We start from the raw sequence: 15,881 nt of genomic DNA on the forward strand, positions 1-15,881 counted from the left end.
AAAACAGGAAACAGAAGGTTAGGATAAAAGGGCAGAGAGTTGCAGAAGACTGGGGTGGGCTACTACGAGTGCCTCAGTCTTGCCGGGATCCCTGTCATTCTGGGGCTGTTTGTCTTTTTCCCCGATAGCCTTCCAGAATTCCTGTGGGCTAGGCTGGCTTTCTAGACCAAAGTTAGCTTGTTCATCCTCATCCACACCTAACCCAGAAATGACACCTGCTATGGCCTCTGAAATTCCACCATTACAGAGCGATTTTTTTGGATGAGTACCAGTCCCCCACACTCCTACCCTGAGCCTGTGTGTGTTTACCATACTACTGCCTCCCAGAAGAGTGAATGGGCTTTGGCATTGTGAGACCCCATCAAGTCCATCCAGTCTCCCATGGGGATAAGAGCTATGCTCACTCAAAAGAAAAGAAAAACCAAGTTGATCACTAGAGTGTCATTTATTGTTTCTCAAACATTTATTTGGAAAAAACTAGACCTTTTAGTAATTCAAACATAAAAATACCACAATACTAAATTGGTCAGGGTGAGCAAAAAAAAGAAGATAAAGGTGACACTTTTAGATGCAGTGTCAAAGCTTAGAACAGAGGAATAACTACTATATGAACTAATCAACCCACTCCTGGGTTTATATCTGAAAGATATGAATGGATAAGCAAATTCTGGTATATCCACACAATGGAATATTACTCAGCAATAAAAAGAACAAACTACTGATATACACAACAAAGTGGATGAATCTCAAAATGATCATGGTGACTTCAAGAAGCCAGAGGGAAAAAAGAGTGCATAATGTATGATTCCATTTATATAAAATTCTACAAAATGCGAACTGACCAAAAAATGGAGAAGGGAGAGGGGTTAAAAGGTCGGAGAACATTTGAAGAATGATGGATATGTCTATCGTCTTGATTATTGTGATGGTTTCACAAGTGTATACATACATCAAAACTTGTTAGATTTCAAATTTTAAACATGCAGTTTATTGTTTTTTTAAAAAGAGATAGCAAGACAGAAAGCAAAAAGCAGGCAAAAGGTTCTCCCTTATCTCCAATATTCTTGAATGTAAGGTTACAATACAGATGGCAAAAAAAGAAAAAAAAATCATTGCTGCTCTTGTCCACACTAATTGTTAGTCAGCAGCATGTTTCCTTTACAGTGTCTCTGAGGTGTGTCCATTTCCATTCTCAGCAACTGGTCCAGTCTAAGCCCTCCTTCCCCACAGTTAATTTACAATCTAGCCTTACCCTCCATCCAATATGCAGGTGGCTGCCAGAATAATCTCGACAAAGGACACCTCCAACCATATAACTCTCACTATTCAGAGCCATCATTGGAAAATCTATAGATGTACACACATGCTTGAAAATGAAAGGGTATAAAATAAAATGCTAGCGGTGGTTATCCTTGGGGAGAAGGCAATCCTTATTCTCTTCTTCTTTTTCTATATTTTACAGTAGTTTTTTAAGTAAAAATATCCTTATTGGTTTTGCTTGTTACAAAAAGAATAAATACTCAGTATAAAATATTCAAATAATATGAACAATATGAGAGTAAGTTTGGAAAGTGAAATTTGTTTCCTCCTGGTTGTCAACGTTGTGGTTGCCTCTGCAACATCCACCCCACCCCTCCCATCCAGGAAACAGCCAGGCTGTTTGGGTGGGATTATCTCTACCCACAGCTTCAGGAGCAGCTTCTGGAATAGTCTAAACCAGCAGTTCTCAACCCTAACATCCAAACCCTGATATTGTAACAAACATTTCATAACCCTGCCTTACTATCCTGACTTGTAAAATCAAAAGATCATATTATGATGACATATCTTCTATTATGGTATAACTATAACTATGATGTAAAGGAGAGATAATTAGAAGACAATTCACGATGAAATGTTATGTGTTTCAATCTGGAAATGCTTGGGCACATAGAAGACATAAAGAAGTAGTTAGATGTTTACACCTAATGGCAGAGTCACCATTCATTTGACAGTTTTGAGCACTACGTTTCAGGCACGCTCCTAAGTTTACTGGGCATACAGAAAGAAATTTCCCTTCATGGAGCTTACATTCCAACAGGGTAATGGGATATAAACAACCGACAATCAATATAATACAACAGAATACATAAGTAAATTAGGTATTTCATCAGAAGGTGGTAAGTATTATTGGGGTAAAAAGTAAAACAGGATAAGGGAAAACCAGTGTTCAGAGCAGCAGGTAGTGGGTTGCAGTATTGTTTCTTTTATTTTTAATTTTTTTTTTGAGGGGAGTGGTAATTAGGTTTATTTATTTATCTTTTAGTGGTGATACTGGGGATTGAATCCAGGACCTCGTGCATGCTAGGCATGCACTCTGCCACTGAGCTATTCCCCACCCCCACAGTTTAAACTAGTGCTCAAGCAGACCTCACTAGAAGGTACTGTTCCATTTGAAGGAGGTAAGGGAATGAATCATGCAGATATCTAGGGGGAAGTATCCAGGTGAAGGGAATAGCCATGCAAAGGACCTAAGGCAGAAGCCTGTGTGATGAGTATATGGGCTATAAGTGACCAGTGAGGTTGTCTGGAATGAATAGTAAGAAAAAGCAGAAGTAAGAGATGGGTCACAGAGGAAACAGAGCCAGATCTCACAGGGCCTCATAGGCTACTGTAAGGCTTGTACTCTGAGTAAAATGGTGCAACATTAGAACGTTTTGAGCCGAGGAGTGACATGTTCTGACCCACGTTTTAAAAGGAAAAAATCTAGGTACTCTGTTGAGAATAGATTGTAGGCTGTTAAGCAGGGAGACCAGCTGGGGAGGTTGTCTTAAGAATCCAGGTGAGAAGCGAATGCAACAGCTACAAATGCAGACTAATATTCAGTACCGTATTTCATCTAAGATGTCACTGATTGTAGCATACATCCTGACTTCAGAGATAAAACATGCAATGTGAATTGCTTTATGCAGTATTAATTGCAATGTTCACAAGTGGTGTTGGTTGTTGAAAACACGATTTTCTGAAGTAGTGAACGACTCTTGCTCCAAATAAAACAAAGTACTATTTTCTCTCAATTTACCCAGAGCTCTCACATCTTGAAGCTCAGTTTATAATAAGACCTTGTAAAAATAGTTCATGTTTATATATAAAATGGAGTTAGGGTCTAGGTTCAGATTATCGTAAACAGGTTTTTAAAATCTACATTAATGTCAAATGGAACATTAAAAGTCATGCAAAATGTGGGAAAAGTCTGGAATGTATTGGATTGTCCTAAACATCATGAGAAATCTAGTATCTCTGGCCCACATTCTAAATGCTTGATCACTGTGACAACCAATATTGTTCCCAACATTTACAAAGAGGTCCTAGAATGTGATGCTAGTATAGTGCATGATTCAGGAACAGGCCCATGAGCATACTATTATGGTCCAATCAGAAGGAAGCCAGGGATGCTGTTTGACAAAGTGAAGAGAGATGCTGGGTAGCACCTGAAGGGCCTCATTGGAAAATCCAGGAACCCTCCCCCCAACCAAGGGCAATCAACCTGAGGATGAGGCTTTTTTTTCTAATGCAATGTTTTTTAATTGTGGTAAAATATACATGACATTTGCCATATTAACCATTTTAAAGCGAACATTCACATTATTGTGCAACCAATCGGCAGAATTCTTTTCACCTTGCAAAAAGAAACTACTCGTTAAACCACAATTCCCCATTGCCCCTCCCCCCAGTCGCTGGCAACCACCATTCTAAGTTCTGTCTTTAAGAGTTTGACTATTCTAGGTACCTCATATAAGTGGAATCACACAGTGTCTGTCCTTTTGTGTCTGGCTTATTTCACTTAGCATAATGCCCTCAAGAAGCTTTTACCTTTGAAGGCAAAGAGCAAGACAGAGGAAAAGCTGGCAGCTGAATGACACTGCAACAACCCTTCACCAAAGCCCACTTCACCCCTGAGCACTTTGGTTACTTGGCCAATATATTCCATTTATCTCTTAAGCATATTTGTGTCTATATCTTCGATTACTTGCAAGTGTAAACACAGTAACTGATACCCTCCCCTTTTCTCCTCAAACAGCATTCACAGTTTAGCATATATTCTTTCAGACTGTCTAATATATAAATAAAGATGCACATTTTATTTTTCGATTAATGAAATCCTATAATATTGTGAAGCAACCTAATTTTTTCTCTGACTTCTTTCAATGTTCATAAATACAGATCTAGCTTACATTCTTTTTGAGGTCTACTGTATAGATGAACGATAGTTTATTTAACCAATCTGCTACTGGTAAACATTTAGGATCTTCTTAGTGTTTTGATACAATAAAACATGCTGCAGTGAACATCCTTCTACACATTTACTTCCTTTGAATACATTTCTAGAAGAAATGCCTTCACAATGGTGGCAATAATTTCCATTCCTAATAATAAGTATGAGAGTTATTGATTCTCTGTCCTTAAAAATATGGAGTAGTGTCCATCATTTTCATTTTTGCTAACACATAAAAATAGTATCTAGATGGGAGAGTATAGCTCAGTGGTTAGAGTACATGCTTAGCATGCCCAAGGTCCTGGGTTCAATCCCCAGTACCTCCATTAAAATAACTAAATAAATAAACCTAATTAACCTCCTCCCCTCAACACAGAAAAAGCAAAAAAAAAAAAAAAAATCTAACTTTTATTGTAATTAGTACTCTCTTGCAAGTGAAGTTAAGAATTTTTTTAACTTTTTTTATTGATTTATAACCATTTTACAATGTTGTGTCAAATTCCAGTTTAGAGCACAATTTTTCAGTTATACATGAACATATATATATTCATTGTCACATTTTTTTCTCTGTGAGCTACCATAAGATCTTGTATATTTTTCCCTGTGCTTGAAGTTAAGAACTTTTTAAATGTTTTTTGGCCATTTCCATTTCTTTTTTGTGAACTGCTTGTTCAAATCCTTTGTACATTTGTCTACCAGGGTATTCATTGCTTGCCTAATGATTCATAAAATCTCTTTATGTGAATTAAGGATATTAAATCTTTGTCAATCAAACATGTTGCAAATATTTCCCCCAGTTTATTATTTGTATTTTGACTTTTTTAATGGAAACTTTTTCAGATAGAAGTTTTATTTTTTTTTTACCATTTTTTTCTTATGTGAATATGCAGTTGTCTCAGAACCCTTTACTGAAGAATTCATCTTTCCCCACTGTTTTGAAATGTCATCTTTATATTTTAAATCCCCACACTGAAACTCCAGAGTTCACGGATCTGCTGTAGGGCTTTCTATTTTGTTCTACTGATTTTTTTTCTACAACATGTGCCAGCTGTTTCTTATAATTCTTTTCTTTCTTTCAAAACTGTCTTGGCTTATCATGTTTTCCAGGTGAACTTTATAAACAATTTGAGAAATTCTATTTTTGTTTTGTTTGTTTGTTTGAGGGGGGAGGTAATTAGATTTACTTATTTATTTATTTTTTGAGCAATTTGAGAAATTCTGAATCATCTACTGTGATTTTGTTTGGAATTGCATCGTAATTACAAATTTCCACGGTGCCTAGCACTACTTCTTGCCCATAGTAGAACCTCATTAAATATGTGTAGAATAAGTTAATAAGTACCTACTCATTAATTTCAGGATCTTTAGATAATTCTGGACAGAAAAGTATACAACATAGTCCTTACCTGTGGTGTGCTAGTAAATTTTTAACAACTGGTTCTTGGGAGTACCGATTTCTAGTGTTTGTTGATTTCTGAGGTATAAATATACCCTCCATGGTCAATTTCAGTACCCACACAATGTTAACCAGGATGCAAAATCCCTGAAAATTTAACGATCAGTCCTCTCAATCTGATACAATCTATTTCCAGCACATCACTGTTCCTTACCTTCACAAAAATTTTTTTGTTTATTCTTTCCTTTGGATTTTTATTTATTGAAAGATAAAATCAGAATAATATCAAATGAAAATTTAAAAAGTAATTCACCCATAATTCAACTATTTAACATACCAGCTAACATAGCTCTTCATTTTTCTGTGTTCTCTCCCAGTCTTTGCTTTATGCATACGCATTTTAACTACTAGTTGTAATCATCCAATTTTTAAAAAACTTTTTAGCGTAGCAAATTATAAACATATACAAAGTAGACACAATAAAATAGCAAACCCCATATGCCCTAACCCAGCCCCCTAAAACACTAACTTGAAGCCAACCCTGCCTCATCTATTTCACCAGCTTCTTGCCCCCAACCCACATTTTTTGAAACAAATTCCAGACACCATATCCTTCCATCTGTAAATATTTCAGTAGTAACCATTCAATTTTTCATTCAGCTTTTTTCACTTGTAGTCTAAGGAAGACAAAGATATAAATAATTCAACAAACGAAACATTTAAGTATTCTGATGTTGGCAGTGAGGATTGATTTGAGGTGCAAGAGATGAGTGCCTAAAAGCTACAACATCTGAAGAACTTTATTAATGAACCTTTTCATTTTCCCCCCATTCTTCTTTTTGTGTAAAGTGCAATAGAACCCAATTAAAATTCTACATGTGGTCATCTATGCACCAAATCACATATAACCTGGGCCAAATCACAGTGTCTCTGCACATGAAAAATGCTCATCAAAACAGATAACATTTGATACAACTAAATCCCAAAGCAGTTATTAGTCATCTTCTCCAGTACTGGCAATTTTTAAGAACTTCACTATAAACCCCCTTGGACATATTTTAAGATTTCAATCTGATTATCCATTGGTTCAACATTTCTTGGAAGGCAGATTACTGTCTTCTTCCCTTGTTCCATTTAATTTAAACTGCAATGTCATGAATGGTGTCCCCCCTTAGCCCTTTAGAGAAGAGCAGTAGAGAGGAGGCAGCATTGAAGACCACTCCCCAAAATTTGGCAAACAAGAAATCCTTCTTATTCCCGGATTTACCATATATGGCGTTTGAAACTCTAGCAGAGTAACTCACAGTGTAAACTGGGACGGGGGTGGGGTGGGGGTGGGAGGAGCTAGGGACTCTTCTTTTTAGTTTTATAACCCGTTTAGACTATTAGTTACAATTCTGAGCCAAAACACTGTCTCTTACCCTGCCTCTCCCCTGGAGGGTAGATTTTATTGTACCAAAACTGCAAATGAGAAAACCAAGACTCAGATCTGAACCCTAATACATCAGTTGGGATTATCTGGTTGTACGCAAAAGAAACTGGGCTACGTTCAGCCCAAAAGGGGAACATTAATTACCGACATACTGAAAAAATGAATGGGAAGCTAGCTGAAGGAGACAGCATGGAACCAGGGCAGCAGGGATGACTGCATCCTCTAATCTGGAAAGTGTGAACCTCAACCTGTTTTTCATCCTCCGTCATTTTGTTGAAGATTCAAAGTTCATGAAAAGACTTCAACTTCAGAAAGAAGACGGGACATGTAATTTACCATCCCATGCAGAAGCCCACGCTGCAGAAGTAATTCCTGAAAATGAATTCAGGGCACAGTTTTGAAGGGTGAAATAGGTGCTGGGTGGGAAAAAAAATAAGTTCAGTGGTGACATCTTGAGTGCACTGTACGGATGTCCCTTCAAGGACGGAATTGTTGCCCCAGCTATAGAAGTGTTGCCCATAGACAGCCTTTCAGGAATTGCCTTTGCTGCAGAGAGCCACTTCCTCTATGATTACACCCTTCCAGGGACAGATCACATCGCTGAAGTTGGGGTATCAAGGCCTGGCCATTTCAGTTTAATGCAGGGACAGCTCTGTAGGGACATTTTTGCTCCAGAGCTCCCTGAAAGCTGACTGAGGCTGTTGGAGAGTCTGCAGCAAAGCCCAATTTTCCCCTGTACCCACTCCTGCTTCCCACCTCTCCCTTCCACAGGTATTGATTCAAGAGAATTTTAAACAATAAACATCCTGAATGGCTAAACTCAATTCCTGAAAGAACCCAACCTGTGACATTTCCACTCACCAATTCTGTCTGACTCCAAAGTCCCATACTCTTACCCCACCGTATGTAATTATTGTTCATTATGACTTTATTAGATTGTTATGAAACATACGTAACATAAAATGTACCATTTTAAGCGTACTGTTCAGTGGCATTATATTCATTCACATTGCTCTGCAACCTCTTTATAGCTTTTTCTGAACCTTTAGAATTATAGATTCACAGAATAGTAGAACTGGAGAAGAGAGAGATCTTTACATACTGAAGTATGCAAATTCAACTCCAAAGTTAGCAAACATAAAGAGAAAGAAACTGAGAAAGATTGATGGGCGGTAAGAGACAGAAATAAATAAAGCAGGCATGCCCCTCTCTATCTCATGCAAGAAAGAAGTGTAGTCTGCAGCTCCCACAGGGACTCCAGTTCCCTCCCACCTCTCCTAGACAGGCATCGCTCCATGCTGAGTGTGATGTGGATTTAAGATTTTTATTTTTCTGTAACATAGCACCAAATACAAACCAACTACTTTAACTGGTCTCAAAAAACAAAAACAAAAAACAAAATCAGAGATATGCTCTGATACCGGAAAAAAAAATTGTGGGACTTAATAGAAGATGGTGTGTGTCAGGTACAGCTTGAGACCTTCCTAAGGGATCTGCAAGGGTAATTTTGACTAAATCCAATTGTCACCTTATATGCTGACCTTAGAACCTCACCCAGGTGAGATAAAACCCCTGCATTTATCCTAGCCTGCATTGTGGTAGCACAGCATTAACTCATTGCAAAAATCATGGTAGCGTAAAATTAAAAAAAAAAAAGTTTAAGGTGAATGGAAGTACAGGGTGAAAATAAACTGAAATAAGTTCTTGTTAGAGTATTTACGAATTTCTCTGTTTGTAAGATTCTACAGCAGCCAGCAGCGCTGTCTGATAACGCTAGCCGCATGAGTAATAAAATTTTCTACTTAGCCACATTTTTTTAAAAGTAAAAAGAAGCAGGTAAAACGAAAAACATATTTCACTTAACTCAAAACATATTCAAAATACTCATTTCAACATGTAATCAATGTAATAATTATTAATGACATATTTTACTTTTTCATACCGTGTATTTTGCACTCAGAATGCATTTCAACTTGAACTGACCGCATTTCAAATGCTCAGGGGTGACACGTGGCTCGTAATTTCCTTATCGGACCATGCAGATCTCGAACATATTCCCTGATGACAGGGAAATCTCTCATTTCTCTGGGAAGTTTGCTTTACTTGGTTAACATCTGAGGGGAGGATGTGGAAATTCATGTAGATCTGTATCAAAACTTTACCTGCCAGAACCGCAGATATCCATGCATACTAGATCAAAAATTAGGCAATGGTTTATTTGTTGGCGAAGGGAAAACCCAAGGCCAGCCCTACAACGCACCCTTAGCAGAGAGAAGCAACATCTCCTAGGGCAAAACATGAATCAATAGTTTCCGACTCCCCAACAAGCAGTGAATCATTGAAGTTTTGCAAGGATAATTCACAGTGCATTCCAATCAAGTCTGTAAGTCGTAGACAAGAAGTCTATTCTTCAAGCCTCACTGCCTTCCATCCCAGAGGAGAAAACAGCAACAGCTAATAAGAAAGGCATGAAAAAATTACCCAAGTATTGAACCACTGATTTAATTTTAAACAACAGACTCTACTTTTTACAACAATAGAAACGAATGGAAGTAAGAGCTCAATTTTTACTGCTTTGAAACAAAATTGAAAACAGCTTTAAGAAAAATGAGACAGATTTTAAAACCTTTAACTTTATTCTGCTAATTCTGTGCCTACATAATACTAAAGAAAGGACTAATTTATTCACATATCCTTAGGCAAGCACTACACACATACACACACAAGCAGGCACCACACACACACACACACACACACACACACAATTTGGCATCTGATGCAGAAATCTTGAACTAAAAATTCAACATAAAAACTCTTCCATAATTAGTGAAATCTTGCCAGCAGCAAACTGTGAAGATGACCTGTTATAAACACCTTCAAATCCAAGGCACACAGAACTCCATGGGAAACCCTCCTGCACATAAACACAAAGTCAAAAAATCACAAATTACGTAAAACACTAAGAGGAAGACTAAAAGAGGGAGAAGCAGAAACGACAAACACGAAAAAGGGTTCCCCCAAAACTCAAGATAATCGAACAATCTAAAGAGATTTTTAAATAAGTTTCTTTAACATTTTCAAAGGAATAAGATACCTAATGGAAAAACAGGACACTATATTAAAATACCAACATGGTAAAAGAACCAATTAGAAATTTCAGCAACAAAAAATATAATCATTGTGAAAAACACTTAATGGACAGATTACACAGAATATTAGACATGGCTGAAAATAAATTAACAAATTGGAAGCTGGGTATAAAGAAATCACACAAAATATGGCACAAAGAGACTTCAAAAAAAACAAAAATAAGAGACATGGAGGAAAAAATGAGAAGATCTTATATGCATTCAATAGGAGTTACAAATAAAGAAAATTGGGGTAGGGAGAGAGAGCATTTAGAAAAATATGGGTGAAGTTTTGACGATTTGGTTTCTTTTAAATTGAAGAAGCCCACCAGCTAAGCAGGAAAAATAACACCACACCCTGATATAGACACACTGGAATGAAACTGTGGAACATCAAAGTCAAAAGGAAAAATCTTAAAACTACCAGAGAGATGATAAAGCTTATTTTCAAAGTCATGACCATTTATTAGATGTATAGCAGACTTCTCATAAGCAAAAACAGGTGTCAGAAGACTGGAGTATCACTTCCAAACTGCTGAGGGACAATGACCTAGAATCAGATGTCTATACTCTCATGCAAGACATTTCCAGACATAAGAGACTGAGAGTTTACTCTTTACTGGTTCTGCCTGAAAGAGCTATTAAAGGATATACTCAGGAAGAAAGAAACTGAACTATGAAGGAAGAAGTGGGTGCCAAATGCAATTGTGAGCAAAGGAACAGGTAAACCTACAAACAGCTTGAAGAAAAAAATAACTAGCTGAGATAACATAGTAGGAATTAAAATAAAAAAGGAAAGTGACAAATTCTGACAGATGCACACCGTTATAAAATCACCCCATGGTGCAAAAAGTTACAAACACATAAACAAGTGAGAAGACATAATTTTAATTAATTCCTCATTTTAATAAAATTATTTTCTACCAAATAGTTTTTTAAGATGTCTTTAGCCCAATCACTAGGTATCCCCTATCACCATCCTTATCTCCAAAGACCTTTAGTTATAAAGGAACAAAAGGAATCAACGGTCTCATTTCAAAAGCCTACATTTTAAATATTCTGGGTGTTGCAAAAAGCACATTACCTAGCTACAATCTGAACATTTTAGGAAAGGGAAGAAGAACTCCTTTCTACTCCATGCCAGGTTTGGCTCTTTTCTTAACTTCATCTAATACACAGTAAATATCACACCAGATATCATGACTAATAATCTCATTAGTGGCATCTGGCTTTAAAAGTCTTTGTTAGTGATATTCTAAGAACTCGCAAGAGAGGAACGATTTTCTGGGACCATTTACTCCTATGGAATGCCACATTCCATAGGAGAACGCGGCATTCCATAGGAGAATGCGGCATTCCATTGGAGAAAATCTTCCAAGAAGAACAGTAGAGATTTTTCTAGTCAAAATTCAAGAAAACATGATTTTAAGAACATCTGTACTTTCCAAATTGACATAGAAATAAAACTATTTTAGCTGATAATTAGCTGTATTTACCTTTGGGATTACTAACTCAAAGGTCTACATTTTTAAAAGAGGGATATCTTTGTGCAAACATCAGTCAGCTTCCGTGTATCTGTCTCTGTGTGCAAACCTCCAGGAACTACGTTTGAATTTTTTAAAAGTACCGGTCTCTATGCCTTTCTTTCTTTGTACAAACTCCATGTTTCTATCTTAAAGCAAACCAACCAAGGTTTTCTCTATTTGTTCCTGTCTCCCTTTCCCTTTCTTACTCTATTTCTATCTCTTTCCTCTCTTGTTTTCTTTCCTTATCTTCCCTCTATTTCTTTCCCTTAACTCTCTAATATTGAAAAAAACATTTTTAAACAGTGTGAGAAGTGGTATCGAGGGAAAAAGCACAGGCTGCAGATCACATAGATTGGGATTCAAGTTCTAGTTTCTCACTTCCAAGCACTGTGGATCTTGAGCAAATTATTATTCCTCTAAACTTTACTTTCCTTAACTGTGATGTGGAGAAATGATATCCATCCCAGAGTTGCTGTCAGGGTTGCCTGAGATAAATAAATAAATGTGAAACAGCCAACATAGAGTAAATATCCAATAGAGGTGGGTTCACCTTCTCACTTGAATTGAGTTTTGTGATCTTTGTTCTTAATTCTGAAAGCAAATAAATGAAATATTGTTTTCTGTTTATCTCCAAAAATTGCTTTCTGCTTAGCAGAACTGAACTTACTTTCTTCCATTAATAATGAGTGTGTTTTTGATGGAAAACCACTTCCCACCCATCACTGTTTCCCAAATTGTGTTCCACAGAACACTAGTATCCTATTAGACATTAATAGAGGCCATATCAGTTTGCATATGAAATCTTCATCTTGTAGATGCATGGTTCACATTAGCCTATTAAAAGCAACTCTTGAAGCACTTTAAATCAGTGTTTTTATCATTAGTTGACCATACTCATTTTTCAGGTAACCCTTAATTAACATCCTGCACAACATCCAATCAACCACTTTTAACAATGCTAATTTAGAGGGAAGGATGGACTTTTTATATACTTCAAGCAATTTTCCATAAATATAACTTCTTTCAACAGAGGGATAAGAGCTAAATGGCATCCAATTAAAATTACATTATTTGGCAAGGGCCTAAATAATTTTAACTTGTTCTGAATTGTCTTGGTTTTGACAGTTTTATTCTTTTTTTTTTTTCACTGTGGCTATCAAAGGACACCAGCTGAGTGCACCCACAGAGCACCAATCACAAAGACAAATCACACGTGCTCTTGCTTTAAACCTCAGTTTTCCTAACGTGGGAGATGAAAGGCTTTTTTACAGGCTTGCTGTGAGGACCCAATGAGATTACCCGCATAGCTTAGACTGGTTAAAAAATCATGTTCTTGGGTTACCGGCAGTTGTGGAGGTGGAAGGGAGGGAGAGGCATTTAATGGTTCTAAACAGAAAATATCATCACTGCCCAATTGGGCAGGAGGAGCTATTTGGACTCAGACCCAACCAAGGTATGATTCTTCTTTCCAAAGGAATTTAAGAGTACACAAAACCCTCAGATTAGATGACTCAGACCTGGAGATACGGGCACATTGGAGGAAGGGAAGAACACACACCACCACATACCTCATAGGAGTGTTATGAGCTACAGCAAACATACAATAAATGTCAGTTATTTTTAGAGAGCAGTAAATACTGTACTATTTGAGAAAGATATATCTAGGTATATAATGAAAGGCACAAATGTCCACTTACAGAATTAAAAGCAGGCAAAATTACCCTCAAAATTATCAGAAAGAAAACACAGAGAATCTACTGAAAAGTAGAAAATAACAATTTGCCAAAGCAGCATAAAAACAGAAAACAAAATCAGATTAGAGAAGTAAAACTATCCATAATAATTAAAATAATAAACAAGAATGAGATTAATTTATTGAAAGAAAAATACTCAAATTGATCAAACAAACGGTATCAGTCTCCAAACCACATCTAAAACCAGAAGTCGATAGAATCTAATGTTGACGGCAGTGGGGCAAAGATGTTTTTAAATTCAGCGTTGGTGGGAAAATAAATTGGTATAACATTTCTGCAAGGAAGTTAGCCTACTTGCATCAAAATATAAAATGTACACATCATTGTACTGAGCCAGTTCACTTCTAAAAATTAGCCTGAGGAGAAAACTGTACAAAAGGGAAAAGCTGAACACAGGATCACTGTGTAGAATATGGTATCAAAAAATGCAAACAGGAAGGGTCGAGCTCAGTGGTAGAGTGCATGCTTAGCATGCATGAGGTCCTGTAAACAAACAAACAAACAAACCTAATAACCACCCCCAAAAACAAACAAACAAAAGCAAACAGCCTAAATGCCCAACAGTAGGAGACCGGGTGAGTAAACCATGTATTATAAATATCCTGAAAGCATTAACAATCACGGTGTTAGTCTATAGTTACTGACTTGGAAATCTACCCATTGCATATTCTGAATGAAAATAGCAATTACAGAATCACATGTAAATTACGATCCCATGTGTATGAAACTGTCTACGTACCTGAATGTGTATATACAGCATAGAGATGTGTAAAGGATGCTCACCAAAATTGTTAAGGCTGTTGTTCTGGGTGGTGAGATTGGGGGGGGTGATTTTTATTTCCTGCTTTGTACTTTATCTTGGGTAAAAACATTGTTTATGAGAACCCCATTTGTGGGTATGTGCATACAAATCTATAAGCTTTGATAGCTGCCAAGTCAGCCTCCCAAGATCCCAGATGCCTATGTTCTTCATTCCTATCATTCTCCCCCGTGATAAGCTCTAGGGTGGCTTAAAACAATGGGTGGCTATCGGGAAAGCCAGGCCCAGAAAGGCTTCCTGTCCCTTCCAACAGGGACTAGTCATGTAGATCCAGCCACCATGTCATCTCTAGGGCAGTACTGAAAGAAATTCTTAGGATCAGCATTGAAGAATTACTAAATGCATTCCCTTCTCCTTTTGTTTATGTGTTTGTTTACAAACATTTCTTAGCTTCTCTGGTGTCTATAATAGAGCAAGTAAGGGCTTTCCCCCCAGTTAGAAGTCTACATTGACTAATTTTTGACACTTCCTGAGGCTACTCTGTCCACCGGGCACCTGCACAAGGTGGCTGTCTAAACGGCAGAGGGGTCTTTTTTTTAAGTCAGAAAACCAGTTTATTTTTTAAAGCTCTGCCATGATTCTAGCAGGTACCGATGCTCACCTGCCACACTCGCACCAGGCTGTCTGTGTAGCCAGCAAACAGTCTAGCCATCAGCAGATCAGGCCAGAGAGGTACACTGGGGTGGCTTAAAAGGCAGAGGGTTCTTGCGATGGTGGCTCTGTCTGCAGCAGTGAGACAGGGCCAGCCTAGGAGGATCCTCCTAATGCTTATGCTTTTAAAAAGAGCATAAGTTATATTTGTTAAAACATCCAAACAAAGGACCGGGTGGTCAGTGGTGTCAGACTGTGATAAGGCCTGAGATGGTTTCACTGGATGTAGCAACGGGGAGGTCAGTGAGTGACCTGGGCAAGAACAGTGTCTGTGTGGCAGGGGGAGGGGTGGCTTTGATAGAGAGTGGTGGGGAGTGAGGAAGTGGAGAGAGTGAGTTTGGACAATTATTTCTAGAAGTTTGGCCAGGAAAAGCAGGCAGGGGAAAGAGCACTGAGTGACCGAAGGGAGGAATGGGGAGGAGGCAGGAGGAGGTGTTTAATTTTTTGTTTTGTGTTTGTTTGTTTTTAAGATTGAAAAGGAGCCTGTAGATAAGAAGTGAATGATTCAGCAGAGAAAAGGGCCTTAAACAGAACGAGGAATGTTGTAACTGTGCGGAAGGAGGAAAAGCCACACAAAGGTCAAATGGAGAGCTGCCTCTCAGATGATAACTGAGATTGAAACAGAGATGGCCCTGCAGGGGCCAGTGCCACTATTTTGAAGAAGGTCTTGCTTTTTCCAGTGAGTTTTGAACTGGGAGCACTCACGCTGTTTGACCCTAAAAAAGTTGTCTGTGATGGAAATATTCATTCTCTTGACTGGTGGTTTCACAGACATGCACATGTTAAAACTCATCAAACTGTACCCTTTATTATTATTATTTTTTTTAACTTTCTTTTTCCCCTCCATCAAGCTACTTTATTTATTTCGGGGGTGGGTAATTAGGTTTATTTATTTAATTTTTTTAAAAAATGGAGGTAC

This window comes from Vicugna pacos, chromosome 6 (assembly GCF_048564905.1).
Source record: "Vicugna pacos chromosome 6, VicPac4, whole genome shotgun sequence".
In the NCBI taxonomy this organism is placed as follows: domain Eukaryota; kingdom Metazoa; phylum Chordata; class Mammalia; order Artiodactyla; family Camelidae; genus Vicugna; species Vicugna pacos.